Consider the following 13,881-nt stretch of genomic DNA (forward strand, 5'->3'; position numbering starts at 1 on the left):
GGCACAAAGCATATTTTATTAATTTAAAATCTCTTTAAATGTAACTTCTACGTGACTGTGAATCATGGGAAATATCTCTTTTATAGAATTCCCAATGATTGCCAAAAATATGTTCAGTGAACCAGAATATCATTGAGCCCTTGAATTCTATGCATAATGCATATTTTGTGTCTGCAGAGAAAAATGGGAATATAGAAATGCGAGATTGAGATTGAATTGAAAAGCCGTTGAGGGTGAAATTTTATTCATTGTATGATAAATACTTGTGCATTCCTCTCTACCCCATTTTTTATCCATGGCAAAGCCCTCAAACAATAAGCGAATAAAAAAAAGTGAAGAGAAGAATTAAATTAGTAATTGCAGGAGAACGCCATGGAGATAAATGTGCGCCTGAGAGGACAAAGTTTGGCCGGAGCTGCGTGAGGCGAGCAAAAAATGAGCTCTATTGTTATATCACCTATTAAAGTTTTAAAAGTGAAATTGGTTTTTGAATTCTCATTTAAAAATTGGCCGAAAGCCAGTTATGAAATACGAATTCAATTTTTTTTCCTGTGGTTAGGCAGATTTTTCAGAGATGTTACTCTCAAAAGAACTGAATACATTATATAGAGACGGCTCTCTCGGCATATGAAAATGGTAATATGTACACTGGTAAAAATGAAAGGTTCATTTTGATCCTTTCGCGATCCTTTTGGGGGATCAAATATGATCCATCTTTTCAAAAGGTTCATTTCGAACCTTCGTTAAAAAATCACTTTGATCCTTCCTGAAAGTATCAAATTTTAATGCTTTGAAAGGTTCATTTTGAGGAACTTTTTAATGGATCATCGGATGAACCTTTGAAATGGTTCTCTGTGAACCTTTGAAATGGTTCACTGTGAACCTTTCAATATATCCGTTTTGAATTTTACTCGTCCCATACAATCGATCAATAAACAGTAAAAACAAATTAAAGCCTTTTTAAATTCTACTTTATTACAAAGACAATTTAATTTTATTTTCATACATTGCTCAGTCGAATTAATCTTTTAACCCTTTAAGGTCGATTGAAACACCGGTGTCCTATAAAGAAAATAATGTTTCCTAACTATCTAGTTATTTTTACTTATGTTTGTACATAATTGTAAAGTAAAAGGTTGAAAGAATCTAGAATATTTTTTTCAAGTCTCTAGCTACTTGCTTTGTAGTAAATATTTAAGCTAAAAAATGACGATTTGTAAATTCTCATATTGAAAATTGATTTTAATTATTTTTCATACTTTCAATTATTTGTAAGTAAAACCATTTTAGGAATAAAAACTACAATACTCAAACGTAATATTTTTCATTAGAGCGACAATTAATCGATCATTGGTATCGTCAGAAAAATTACTTAAATTTTTTGACAATTTTTGTCCTTATCGTTAATAAATGTGAAAAATACACCAAATAAGACTCTGTTGGACTTTCCAAGGTTAGAGGTAAGACGTTTACCGGTTTCATTTTTATTGACGATTTTCGTCAATAAAAATGAAAACTTTGGGTGACTTAATCGAACTTAGAGGGTTAAGATTTTTAGTTACATTATTGCATTATCAATTGATTTTTTCAGTTTAGATTACAACGGGCTGCTACAAATTTTAAAGAAACTGGTATCTTTTGGAGAGAAATTCCATAAATATAATGCTAAATTAACTTATAAAAATTGGAGTGGCAGTTTTTAAAATAAATGTTGAGAGCGAAATGAACTTTAAAAATGAAATCAAATGCACCAATAAAATGTATAGCTTTGATCTTCAAGATGAGGTCGTCCAACTTCAAGTAGAAATTTGAAATGGCCTTTTTGTTGGAACCATCCGCGAAGAATTGTATTCCTTCACCTTTTTTATTAATATCGTCCATTGTTTCCGAAGGTGGAGTGCCCAGTGGAAAGAATATTATAAAAGACGACAAGGAGTCCTTAACAGTTGCTTTTTGCTTGTTCGCATCAGTGTTCACAGGTGGGAAAAACGAAAGGACTTTCAAAAATCCCTGGACCGATGTCGTCCACTCTAAAAAAATATATACATAAGAAAAATAACGACTTCATTTATAAATATCTTTACCATCAATGATTTCGCTGTTCCTTTTCTGTCTGGCATCGGGTAAGAAAGGGTATTCCTAGTCAATTTTCTGAAGAAGTGACGTCAGTTTAACACGAACATTTTTTGAACCATATTGTGACTCAAAATCAGAGTAGCTGAAATTAGTTATATAAAATGAAAATAAGTACTACAAAAAAACAAAATTATCATTAGCAGCTCTGGCATTAATTTTAACACCTCCCTAATAGTCGACCAAAATTGTCTGGTAGTGACGCTTCCTGTGATGCTGGAATATAAATTGGGATCATTTGTATGTAAAGGTATTGACAACGATGATTTCCCAATTTTTTTTGTGAAATTATTGATATATTTTCTTTTGACGATATCATTTTACTTTGGTGTTAAATATTGGTCAACTACGTTTTTTGATAGAGAACTCTACGCGTACAAAATAGAAGACAAGAATGTATTAGGTCTCCTAAATATCAATGAAATAATGCCCTTTTCCTTTGATAAATATTCCAAACCAAGAGGAAATTTTATCATAACTAAATTTAGAATTTTTAAATTGTAAACAGTACTGTAATTCGAATTATTTTACGAGGTCTGAAAAATGTACTTTTCTTTGAATAAATAGGCAAATACAGAAGAGAAATCCGGTGTTAATTTGTATCAACTTATGGTATCTGATTCTTTATTTAGAAAGAACTGAAGATTTCCATTTAAGTTAGCGTTCACAGCTAAATATTAAGGGCAGAATCACATTGACAGTAAAATGCTCACCTTCACCGGCAAAGCCTCACCGTATTTCGTCAATTTACGCATATTCATTGCAATTCATACGTAAATTCTGAATTACCGTATTACCTTATCTCATACTCGGTGGCACTAAGTGAGAATAATATAAGAAAATTGAAAGAATAAAACGAAAATGCGATAAACAGTGATCAAAAGAACTGTACGAAAACCTGTAGCAAAAAAGCCCTACAGTTTTTCTGCTCACCGTTTTTTGGTATTTTCGTTTTATTTTATTTTTTTTTCTGATATTATTTTCACCTAGTGCCACCGATTATGTGATAACGTAATACGGTAATTGAAAATTTGCGTAAGAATTTCAATAAAACTTTGTAAATTAACGAAATACGGTGAGCATTTACTGTCAATGTGATTCTGCCCTAAAATCGAAAAAACAAATAAAAATCTTACCCTGAGATTCTTCTGTTGAAGACTGATGGGATGGTGAGAATTAGGTGGTTTGATGGGAGAATTCAGTGAAGATACAAATCAGAGTTTTCTGGGTTTTCCAGTATTTCCCACTCCACAGTGACGGACAGGATACTGTCCACCGTGTCCACCTTGTCTCCAAAACGTCCAACAATCACTTTTCTTCACACTGACTCCGAAAGAACAATCACAGACTTTCAGAGATATCCGGAAGAATCTAAAAAAGAAAGAAAAATAGGGCAAAAAAGCCCCCATAAATATTTTGCTTGGCGTCCGGCTGATATAAAACATTTTTTGGGAATTTTTATTTTGCACTTGTGATTATTTCATCGCTTTTATCAACCAATATCGAATATTTCGTATCAAACTACGATATCTTCGAGATAGATTGGTAAAAACGATGATTTTTCCAAGAATAAACCATTTCAATTTTTTCACAACACCATGACGGCCATGATGGCCATGACGCCATTTCATTTTGGAAATTGCACAATCGACACATTGCACTCCACTGCGTATTCTTTGACATATTTTCACTAAAATTCAACGCACATATGCACTAGAACAATGTCACTTACCTTTAGATGAATATTTTAAGAAAGATAAAAGTCAAAAAACGCACTGATTTGGGAACACGACTTGACACGTCACGAATCGCGATGTCACTTTTCCTCTCTCGCTCGCGTCACACTCGGCACTGGCCGGGTTGAAAGGTGGCGTGATCTTTTTTGACAGCGTCGATTGTGCGCATGCGCACTGGCAAAATTTAGTGATCCTTTCAAAAGGTTCGCTTCGTTCGCTTTGATATTTTTTTGCAAATATATTATGTAAATAATTTAAAATATACATTTTTTCAATTTGAAACATTATTTTATCATCGGAGTAAATACTTTACACGCATTTTTGACTATTTATCTTCTTTAATTTTGTTAATTATTCTTGAGGAACAGGGATCTTTTTAAAATGATCGATTTGATGAACCTTTTAATGGGTCACTTTGTTTGATCCTTTATTTGAATCACTTTAGTGATTCTTTAAAGAAAGATCATTTTCATACTAGCATTTTGATGAAAATGAACCTTTTAGGCCATGATTCTATTGAAAGGATCCCCAGTGAACCTTTCATTTTTACCAGTGTAGCCTGAACAATTATATTCGAAATATTTCATGTCATACTATTGGAATAGTATACAATGTACTATACATATCTTAATCTCGTTCAATTTTATTTTAGTTTTTACTGCTTCATTGCGAAAATTTAAAAAGAGAGCTATACATCGTCGGTTGGATCAACAACTGTGGAAACTGCATTTGCTTTGTGTTAATATTCGTTGCAAGTGCTACGCAGCGATGGTATCGTGAACAATGAATTTAAATATAAAGCAAATGCAGCTAGTATAGTCGATGATCTAGCCTGATTATTATTTAGAAAGGGTGCTAAATTATCTCATTTTTGCGAAATACTTAAAATAGACTCGTAACTTAGAAAAATCATTATTTAGAATTTTAAAAAATTACTTTTTTCTATCATTTTCTCCACATAATTTCTCGAACATATCTTTGTCAATAAACTTATGGTCGATACTGAATATCTTGTCATGATTTTCCATAAAATTAAACAATGGCAGTATCTCCGGACTATTACTCATCCTTTAACTTCTTCTAAATTGTAATTTTAACCTAAATTATAAATTAACATAAAATACGTTATTTCATTATAAATTATCATAACTTTTATATGCCTAAATTGACCATTGCAAACTTTAGAAATGTGCAAACCTATCGTTTGTCTCTTATGAGAAACCTTCAAAATGTAACTGGGTCAAAAGGTGTTAGTTGCATATATTTGACTTTTGAGTAATGCCCTAGACACACTTGCGACTTAAGCCGAGAGACGACTTAGTGGAAAATGATGGAAATTAAGTTTAACCATTATTTCGAAAATAATTACGCTAAGCCGTCTCTCTGCTAATCCTCATGTCTGTCAAGGCCCTAAGTTTTACGAATTTGTCAAAAAACTTTTGGCCGATGAAAAATGTTCAACTTTGTTTAAACAAAAACAATTAATTTTTAATTTAAAATAAATGTTTTTTTTTAAACTTAATAACATTTATGGATTACACGCAACTCATTTCCCAAAAGAAAAAAAATCTATCATTTTTCCACCTGATTTCGCGAACATAGATTTGTCAAGAAACTTATGGACGACACTGTACATAAGTGGTGACTCCACCCTACCCCATGTGTACTACTATACCTCAGATTCCTCTACAACCTCTATCGCTGTCAATCCTGTTTTGAGGTTACTAGATGTCATTTAATTTGAGTGCCCTACAACGCTTTAAACTCCCTCTAACTGAAGGACTGAGAAATCTTTTTTTTAATCAATATAAGAACCTCTTATATTACTAGGGGAAAGTGCTCTCCCTTCGAACGTTCATGCCTTCGAATAATGTGCATTTCTTTTGTTTTTCGTAAGAGATTTACACTAAATTATAACGGAATTATCAACAATCGATGATAAGCCAACTAATATTTGATAGAAATGTGAAAATTCACATTATTCGAAGGCATGAACGTTCGAAGGGAGAGTACTTTCCCCTATATTTTTATTCTTTATATATTTAATCTTTTCTTTAGTAACTTAGGGTAAAATTTGGAAAAGATAAAAAAAAAATTGAGGATGAATGGTAAAAGATGAACCTTCTGACTCATCCTTCAGAAATGAAACTGGCAATCTAATTCTCGTGACCACGATAAAGAAAAAATGCAGAAACTTTGACGCTTTGGCTGAAAGTCTTGTGAAAAATGGCATTTTTATGAGATACTACCGGCTCTTGTGTGAGATGATGCTATGTATATGTGTGGTTTTCGTGAACAAATGAAACGTTGGTGAGAGGTGGTAAAAGTTGGTGCAAGTCTGGAAGAACGACTCCCAGAAGACAAACACGTGTATTATATACAACATGGAAAAGCTCACAGTTGAGTTGAAGGCAAAACTTTCCAACTATATTCCTCATTTTCTGTGGAAAATTTTCATGTGCTAAAGGAGAAAAGTCTCTCTCTGTGGGTGTTGCAGTCGTACTAGAAGAAAGAGATAGACATAAGTAAAAATTTCTCGCAATTTTCATCAAAACCATCTCTACTTGACTGCACGCTTTACCATAATGAGGACTTTCATCCCATTCCCAACATACCTCTCACAAGTTTTTTTTTATACGGCTCTCGTCATTATTTCTATATCTGTCTGCACTCCCCTTTTGGTTATCTCAATGTACCATATATAATTTTCCACCCTCGTCATTTTATCTATCCGCTATAGAGCAAGGGAGAAAAAAAAGAAACGGAATTCCAGATGAAAGTCCTGCGGGAAAACAAGGATCACGAAGGAGAAGTGCCCATGAGGAACAGTCGTGGAAATTCAGTATACCTGCATATTCTGTACGAGAGAATCCTTCTGGTTAGGCAGAGAGGATGGTGGAAAATTGGTGATATCTACCAGGGGAGTGTGAATCATGACTTGAGAAATCCGCATCCACAAGAGAATGCAAAGACAAACACTACCACATGGAAATCGCACAGAATTACCACCCATTTTCAATGTTGCCACATGAATTTCCATTACCCGAGCCTTAATTTTCACTTTGCACCCACTTCAAATGATGCAATTTTCTCTGCAACCCATCGGGGCGGTGGCGGTGTGGTGGAAATCCCCGCCGAATGAGGCCAAATCTTTCGAATTTACACCGGAATCATCCTACTTCGGTACAACATAGGTTGGGTCTCTGGAAAGATTTAATGTGAGAAAATTCACGATTAAAGTGTGAAATGAGATTTATCTTATTGTTCACATACAAGGCTGCTGAAATCCTCTCGCAGAATGGTAAATTGTAGGCTTCACAAGAAGCAAAAACACCAGAGAAATCGATAAAGATACCTTAAAATTAGTTCAGGCAACAAATTATTTTAATCACATTTAAAGGTTTTCTTTATTAAAGCTGATTAAAGGAGGATTATAAGTTAGCCTTTGTATTTGTCTTATATAATTATAGTAATAAATTTATTACCCTTAGGTGAATGATATAAAAAAAGGATTTGAAATATCAAAAGAGGATACTTAGTTTTTTTTAAGCGGTCTTCAGACTAAAGGCTTAGGGTATTGACATACTTGAGGATTAGCCGAGAGACGGCTTAGCGTAACAATATTCGAAATAATGGCAAAATCATATTTCTATCCTTTTCCACTAAGGCGGCTCTCGGTTTAAGTTCAAATTGTGTCAAGGACCTTAGTCCAGTTCCTAAAGATCTCCAAATCTTAAACAGCAACTTTATTGCTTTTTCAGATTATAATAGGTCATTTGTTATTAAAAGACCAATCCTAAGTTAAATATTCATCTAAAGAATCTTGATTGATAGGGAATTAGAGCAGTTAAGCTATATGGCTAAGCCGGCTAAGCCTTATGTCTGAAGGCCGTATAAGTCTAGTTATTTATTTTACGAAATAAAAACATAAAAAAATTTCAAGGACAGATTGATATTTGCGTCTCACATTTGGGTAGGGGAATGAGGTGCAGTTATGAATAAACGACTTGAATTAAATTGAATTTATTTTCGAACAGAATATTATTTAATCCCTTGTTAGAATTTTAGAAGTTTGATATTTCGGGAGTATTGACAACATGCAATTTTTGTAAGGTAGTTTAACCATTTGATGCCATGCCTCATTTAATGCCAATCTTAATAAATTTGTGTATTTTTTCAATATTTCAATATTACAAAATTAAAAACTCAATAAATATTTTATAATCCAAGGCAAGATTCTGAATTTGATTCAGTTACCTTGTTCTAGGTCTGCCCCGAGGTCGATGCCACAACTTAATGACTTGTATAGCTTTTCTGGGGAATCGCAGATTTTGACTATTAATAAATAAAATTAAAAAAAATTCATACCGTAAGTGTGATTGACTTTGATATCCTCCTGTTTGTAAGCTTTTCTTTACTTCTGGAACTTGAGGATGATCTTTACCGATACGATCTGCCATGTCTGATCGGTGAGAACCATTTTTAAACATAAGAATTAGAGAAAGGCTTAAGAACAGAAGAGTGGCAAAGTCACCCGCAGGGGACAAACAACATTAGGGAAATCCGGAAGTCGTCGGGAAGAGACGATCACTCAGGGAAACACATCAACTACAGTGAGTGTCAATAGTTTGTTGCCTAATGGATGGTTGAGAAGTCAAGTGAAAAAAATGATAGAAAAAAATACTTTTCCAAATTTTTCTTTTTGCAGATGAGTTTCTTGTAATCCGTAGATATTATTTATAGTTTTCAAAAAAAATAATTAATTTTATTTCATATCAAAAATAATTGTTTTCCAAAAGTTGGTCATTTTTGAAAAATCAAAAGTTTGTTGCCTCATTAAAAAAACTAATTCAAAATGGTGAAAACGTGCAACCAACTTTATGTAAACAGGTTACATTTTGAGCTTATGTCATTTGATAGGCAAATGGTGGATTTGTACATTTTTAAGGCTGTTAATGGTAAATATATAGGTGTAAGAGTGATGATAAATAACAAGAAATAATCAGTTTTTTGATAATTCATAATTTAAGTTACAATGGCAAATTACAAAAAGTTGAAAGGTGGGATATTGTCCAGAGATACTGCTGGAAGGAATCGGCGTCGCTTAATTGCCAAATTTTATGGAAATTCATGAAAGGTTATACATAAAATAGTCAAATATTATAGTGATGAGGCACGAGTACATCTGAAAAACGCTACTGGTAGACCCAGGGTTTCGACTCAGAGAGTCGATAACCGCATTCTAGGTATCTCTGATAGTAACCCCATGATGTTTACTTCAAAAATTCAGAGTCGACTGGTTACAGAAGGCATACAGGCTGCAAATGCTTCGAAAATCAAACTCAAAATGAGAGAAAATATAAGAATAGGTATTTGGCTCGCAAGATTCCATTGGTAAGCAAAACCAAACTGCGTAAGATGTTGTATTTTTACTTTTTTAGCATGTTCCAAGTGAATTTACAACCTTTTAACCAGATTGGTTTTGCTTACCAATGGAAACCTGCAAACCAAGTAAATATTCTTACCACTTTCAATCAATTGCAGTTGGTTTTGAAGCCTGTATGCCTTCTGTAACCAGTCGACTCTGAATTTTTGAAGTAAACATCATGGGGTTACTATCAGAGATACCTAGAATGCGGTTATCGACTCTCTGAGTCGAAACCCTGGGTCTACCAGTAGCGTTTTTCAGATGTACTCGTGCCTCATTACTATAATATTTGACCATTTTATGTATAACCTTTCATGAATTTCCATAAAATTTGGCAATTAAGCGACGCCGATTCCTTCCAACAGTATCTCTGGACAATATCCCACCTTTCAACTTTTTGTAATTTGCCATTGTAACTTAAATTATGAATTATCAAAAAACTGATTATTTCTTGTTATTTATCATCACTCTTACACCTATATATTTACCATTAACAGCCTTAAAAATGTACAAATCCACCATTTGCCTATCAAATGACATAAGCTCAAAATGTAACCTGTTTACATAAAGTTGGTTGCACGTTTTCACCATTTTGAATTAGTTTTTTTAATGAGGCAACAAACTTTTGATTTTTCAAAAATGACCAACTTTTGGAAAACAATTATTTTTGATATGAAATAAAATTAATTATTTTTTTTGAAAACTATAAATAATATCTACGGATTACAAGAAACTCATCTGCAAAAAGAAAAATTTGGAAAAGTATTTTTTTCTATCATTTTTTTCACTTGACTTCTCAACCATCCATTAGGCAACAAACTATTGACACTCACTGTATCTCCAGAGCTCTCGGCTCAGTCTCCAAGCCTTCATCAATGGTCAAGCCTTGCAATCTTTCTATGAGACTCGTTCGTCTTTGGTCTTCCTGACCCAAGATGAAGAAGAAGATCCGAAAATTGTGCCAAGTATTACAAAAATTGTAAAAGCCACTGTAAGAACAGTGCCCCCGTTCCCTCTTATGCCCTTTTAAAATTCTGACTAAAACCCTGAACGAGTCTCACTCAGAGAAAGATTGCAAGACTTGACCATTGATGATGAATGCTTGGAGACCGAGCCGAAAGCTATCAAGATAGTTGATGTGTTTCCCTGAGTGATTGACTCTTCCCGACGGCTTCCGGCTTTCCCTATTGTTCATTGCAATTAACGTCGGCTTATTCTCATACAGGGGATAAAATCACTCGCACTTACGGTACAAGAAAAACTAAAAATCACTTAGCCGTACATAATGGGTTCATTACCGTTTTATAACCTTTGTAACTGATTTGAATCGACTAAAAAATCACTCAAAAGTTTCCCCAAAAATGCTTATACAATTGATTCTCGGATAAAAATCACTTGTCGGTTCATTACCGGTTAATTATCGGTTCATACCCGATTGCATCCTGTTTAGAGTTGTGAGAAATTTCAACACTTTTCCAATGAACCTTCACATGAACCCGGTTGAGAAATACTCTCTCTAGACTAGAGCCTTTTCAAAATGTGACCTGGAAAACCGTTGTTAGGAATAATTCAACGGTATTTTCGTACATGAACGAATTGTTTGCTTAGAGGCGAGTTTTAAAACATATTTTGGAGGGGAAGGAGAAAAATGAGTGACATCTGAATGATATGGGAATCAAATTATAGGGGGTCTTCTGAAAGTTGCAAGTCTCTATCTCTAGTCGTTTGGCCTCTAAACTTTTTGGCTGCTGGACGGATAAACAGCGCGAAGTCTTTATTATAAAAATTATTATATTATTATAAAAAAGAGATAGCGACTTGGGACCTTCGGGAGACCCCCCCCCCCATAAGTCGACCCAAGGATCGTTAACATGCCCCTCATTATTCCCCCATCCCTCCCCTTCCCCACCAAAACCATGTATTTTGGGATTGCTCGAGAACACGTCGTGCGATTTATTTTCATTTTTAGATATGTTTTAGAGATTACCCAGGCGTACATTTCGTCCTTAAACGAAAATATCGTTGAATCATTTCTAATAACGGTATTTCAAGGGCAAAGGTTAAAAAGACACTAGAGAGCGCATTTAACAAGCGAATGGGGTCATGTTTGCTTGTTAGAAAGGTCTTGAAATTTCCTATAAAACTGAAGCGGTTCCAATCGGTTTTGAATGCGTAATTAAATGGTTCATAACCGATAAATAATTTTTATACGAAATTCAATTAAATTACTCCTGAAGTGTATTTTGGAAAATATTTTGAGTGATTTATTAATCAGTTCAAATCGGTTGTGAACCGGTAATGAATCGGTTATTTACCGATAAGTAATTTTTGTTCGAATATAATTTTTATTACTCTTTAAACTATTTTGTGGAATCTATTTAAATCGGCTGTGTACCGATAAACGGTAAATGATGCGAAAGTACTTTTGAGGTATACCATCTATTTTTAATCAAAGAAATCCACAAATTTTGTGACAGATGGACACTAGGGGCGCTCTGGCATAAAAACGAATTCGAAAATACCTAACCTCAATTATTTCAGTTTCTGAGTAACCAACAAGATCAAATTCCTTAACAAACTTATAGAGGATATTCAGTTCTCTATAATAATAGAATATGGACCTATAATAATATGTGCATAATATTTTTCTAATGGTTGGACTAATTTCTAGATATTTTGGTTGAACTACCAAGTTTACATTAATTCACAAATTTTACTTTAAATTGCTGCATTACGTTTCTCTACATTGAGTATATAATTAATTTACAATATGCTTATCTAGGCTTATCACTAGTTCTTTATTTGAAAATCACGTCATCGAGAATTGTAGTGTATATAAGTTAACTATAAGTTAATTTTAATATTTAAAATTCTACTAATTTTTTTTATTTAAATAATTGTGAAGTCACATTGAAATTAAAAATTTCTGGTATCCTTCTATTGGTATTTTAAATTTTTTACTAGGTTAATTCTTGTTCTCTAGATACCATGGTACTATTCTGTTTTCTTTTTATTAGACACACATGAGATAAATCTAACAGAGTTAAGATATTTGAAAGTCACAAGGTTGCATAAATTCTCTTTGAAATAGGTGCATAAGTTGGGTTCTCAAATAAGTTTCTGTGTAGAACACTTCAGTACTTTTGCCATCATTGTCCGTGAAACAATGTCAGCAGAGGGATTGACGTGATGGAGTAAGTTGTTTCAAACATTGAGACAACCTCGTAGAAATCCCCAAGTCAATTGAAGCGGACTTTGCGGTATGAGTTTGAAAAATCCCCAAAAGAGAGTCACCCACAGACGAAAAGCATGACCGACATAATGCAATAAAAACATCTTGCTGAAAATTAAATTTGACTTTTATTTCACATTTCATGAGCTGGCTATATAAAAGGTACCAATAGAAAATATTTGCCAAGTTGCTCCATAAAATGAAATGCTTTGTGGGTGGGCAACATCGACAGTATGTGAAGGGGGACTCGGGGGTTGAAGATTTCTCACTCCTTCACAGCGTGTGACTCAATCTTGAGAAAATTTCATCCACTTCAATACTTTTGACGCTCTTTCTCTCACTCTTTCTCTCGACTTTTCGAGCAATAAAACGACTTTTCTTTTGCCACGACAACTTCCTTAGACTTTTCTAGGAAGAAAATTGAGACAGTCGAATGTTATTTACACACAAGGACTTTTATCAATATTCCTTCAAGAAGTTATCTTTGACATTCGCAGAGAACTTTGTATTTGATTGATAACAGAAATCAAAGTTTCACGCCTTAAAAATGTGAATTTCTTCTGATATATCTAAACTTTCTCACCTCAATGGATTAGTGCACTGAATACTAGTTATTTAAAGGAGAAAAGCAAAAAATAGAATTTTTGGATAGTTTTCAAGAGAGCAAAACAGGTTCAATCAATAATTCAAATTCCCATTAAAGGATTTATGAAATAAGTTAAAAGAATAAAAAGAAAAAAAAATCAAATAAAATTAGAAAGTCTTCAATTTGAAATCACAATTTTCTACTCTGCCAATTCTTCACTGTGGTTTGGTTTGAGAGTTTGGCCAGATTTTTCCCCAGAAATTTCAATGCCTGGCAAATTGCATGAATTTTTGGACGATGCGCCTCAGGAATTTCCATCGTAATTGGACTTACCGACCATTCAAAATCACTCTCTGGCGGTTTTTTTATTCGGCTGAGAGTGAAACGAATTGCATGACTGCATACTCTCCGTGGGTGAAAATGACAAAAAAAAAGTCTTTTTGATAGATAGGGGACAGCGAAAACATTTCAATCAGGGGTAGTTTGGGACACATTTTTCTCTTGATTTTCTAAAATTTCACTATATAACCATGGCGTGATTTTGAATTGTTTTAAGATGCTTGTAGTATATGGTGAGTCAATTAAGGGGGTTCCCCTAATTGCAAGGTAAAAAAAGGTCTATATTTTTTATTGCTTAATAGATAAATTAATAAACTATCTAAGAATATACAGAGACGATAACAAAGGACCACCAAGAAGATTTATGAGAGCTCGGGCGAAGGGGTGTATCATAGAAATGAAAGGATTGGGATTGGTGGGTTTGGCC

The 13,881-nt window shown here is 33.7% G+C and overlaps 1 protein-coding gene and 1 long non-coding RNA gene across 13 annotated transcripts in view; one reads left to right on the plus strand and one right to left on the minus strand.

The window, feature by feature from the left end:
- Window positions 1-13,881, plus strand: part of LOC129801532 (CUGBP Elav-like family member 4) — a 966,051-nt gene that overhangs the window by 65,896 nt on the left and 886,274 nt on the right. The gene's annotated exons all lie outside the window — the stretch shown is intronic.
- Window positions 964-3,945, minus strand: LOC129801629 (uncharacterized). Its single transcript, XR_008751709.1, has 4 exons — window positions 3,866-3,945; window positions 3,270-3,504; window positions 2,085-2,218; window positions 964-2,030 (listed from the first exon to the last, which is right to left on the minus strand). It is a non-coding gene; the product is annotated as an uncharacterized LOC129801629 (long non-coding RNA).

The sequence above is a fragment of the Phlebotomus papatasi genome, chromosome 2 (assembly GCF_024763615.1).
Source record: "Phlebotomus papatasi isolate M1 chromosome 2, Ppap_2.1, whole genome shotgun sequence".
Classification (NCBI taxonomy): domain Eukaryota; kingdom Metazoa; phylum Arthropoda; class Insecta; order Diptera; family Psychodidae; genus Phlebotomus; species Phlebotomus papatasi.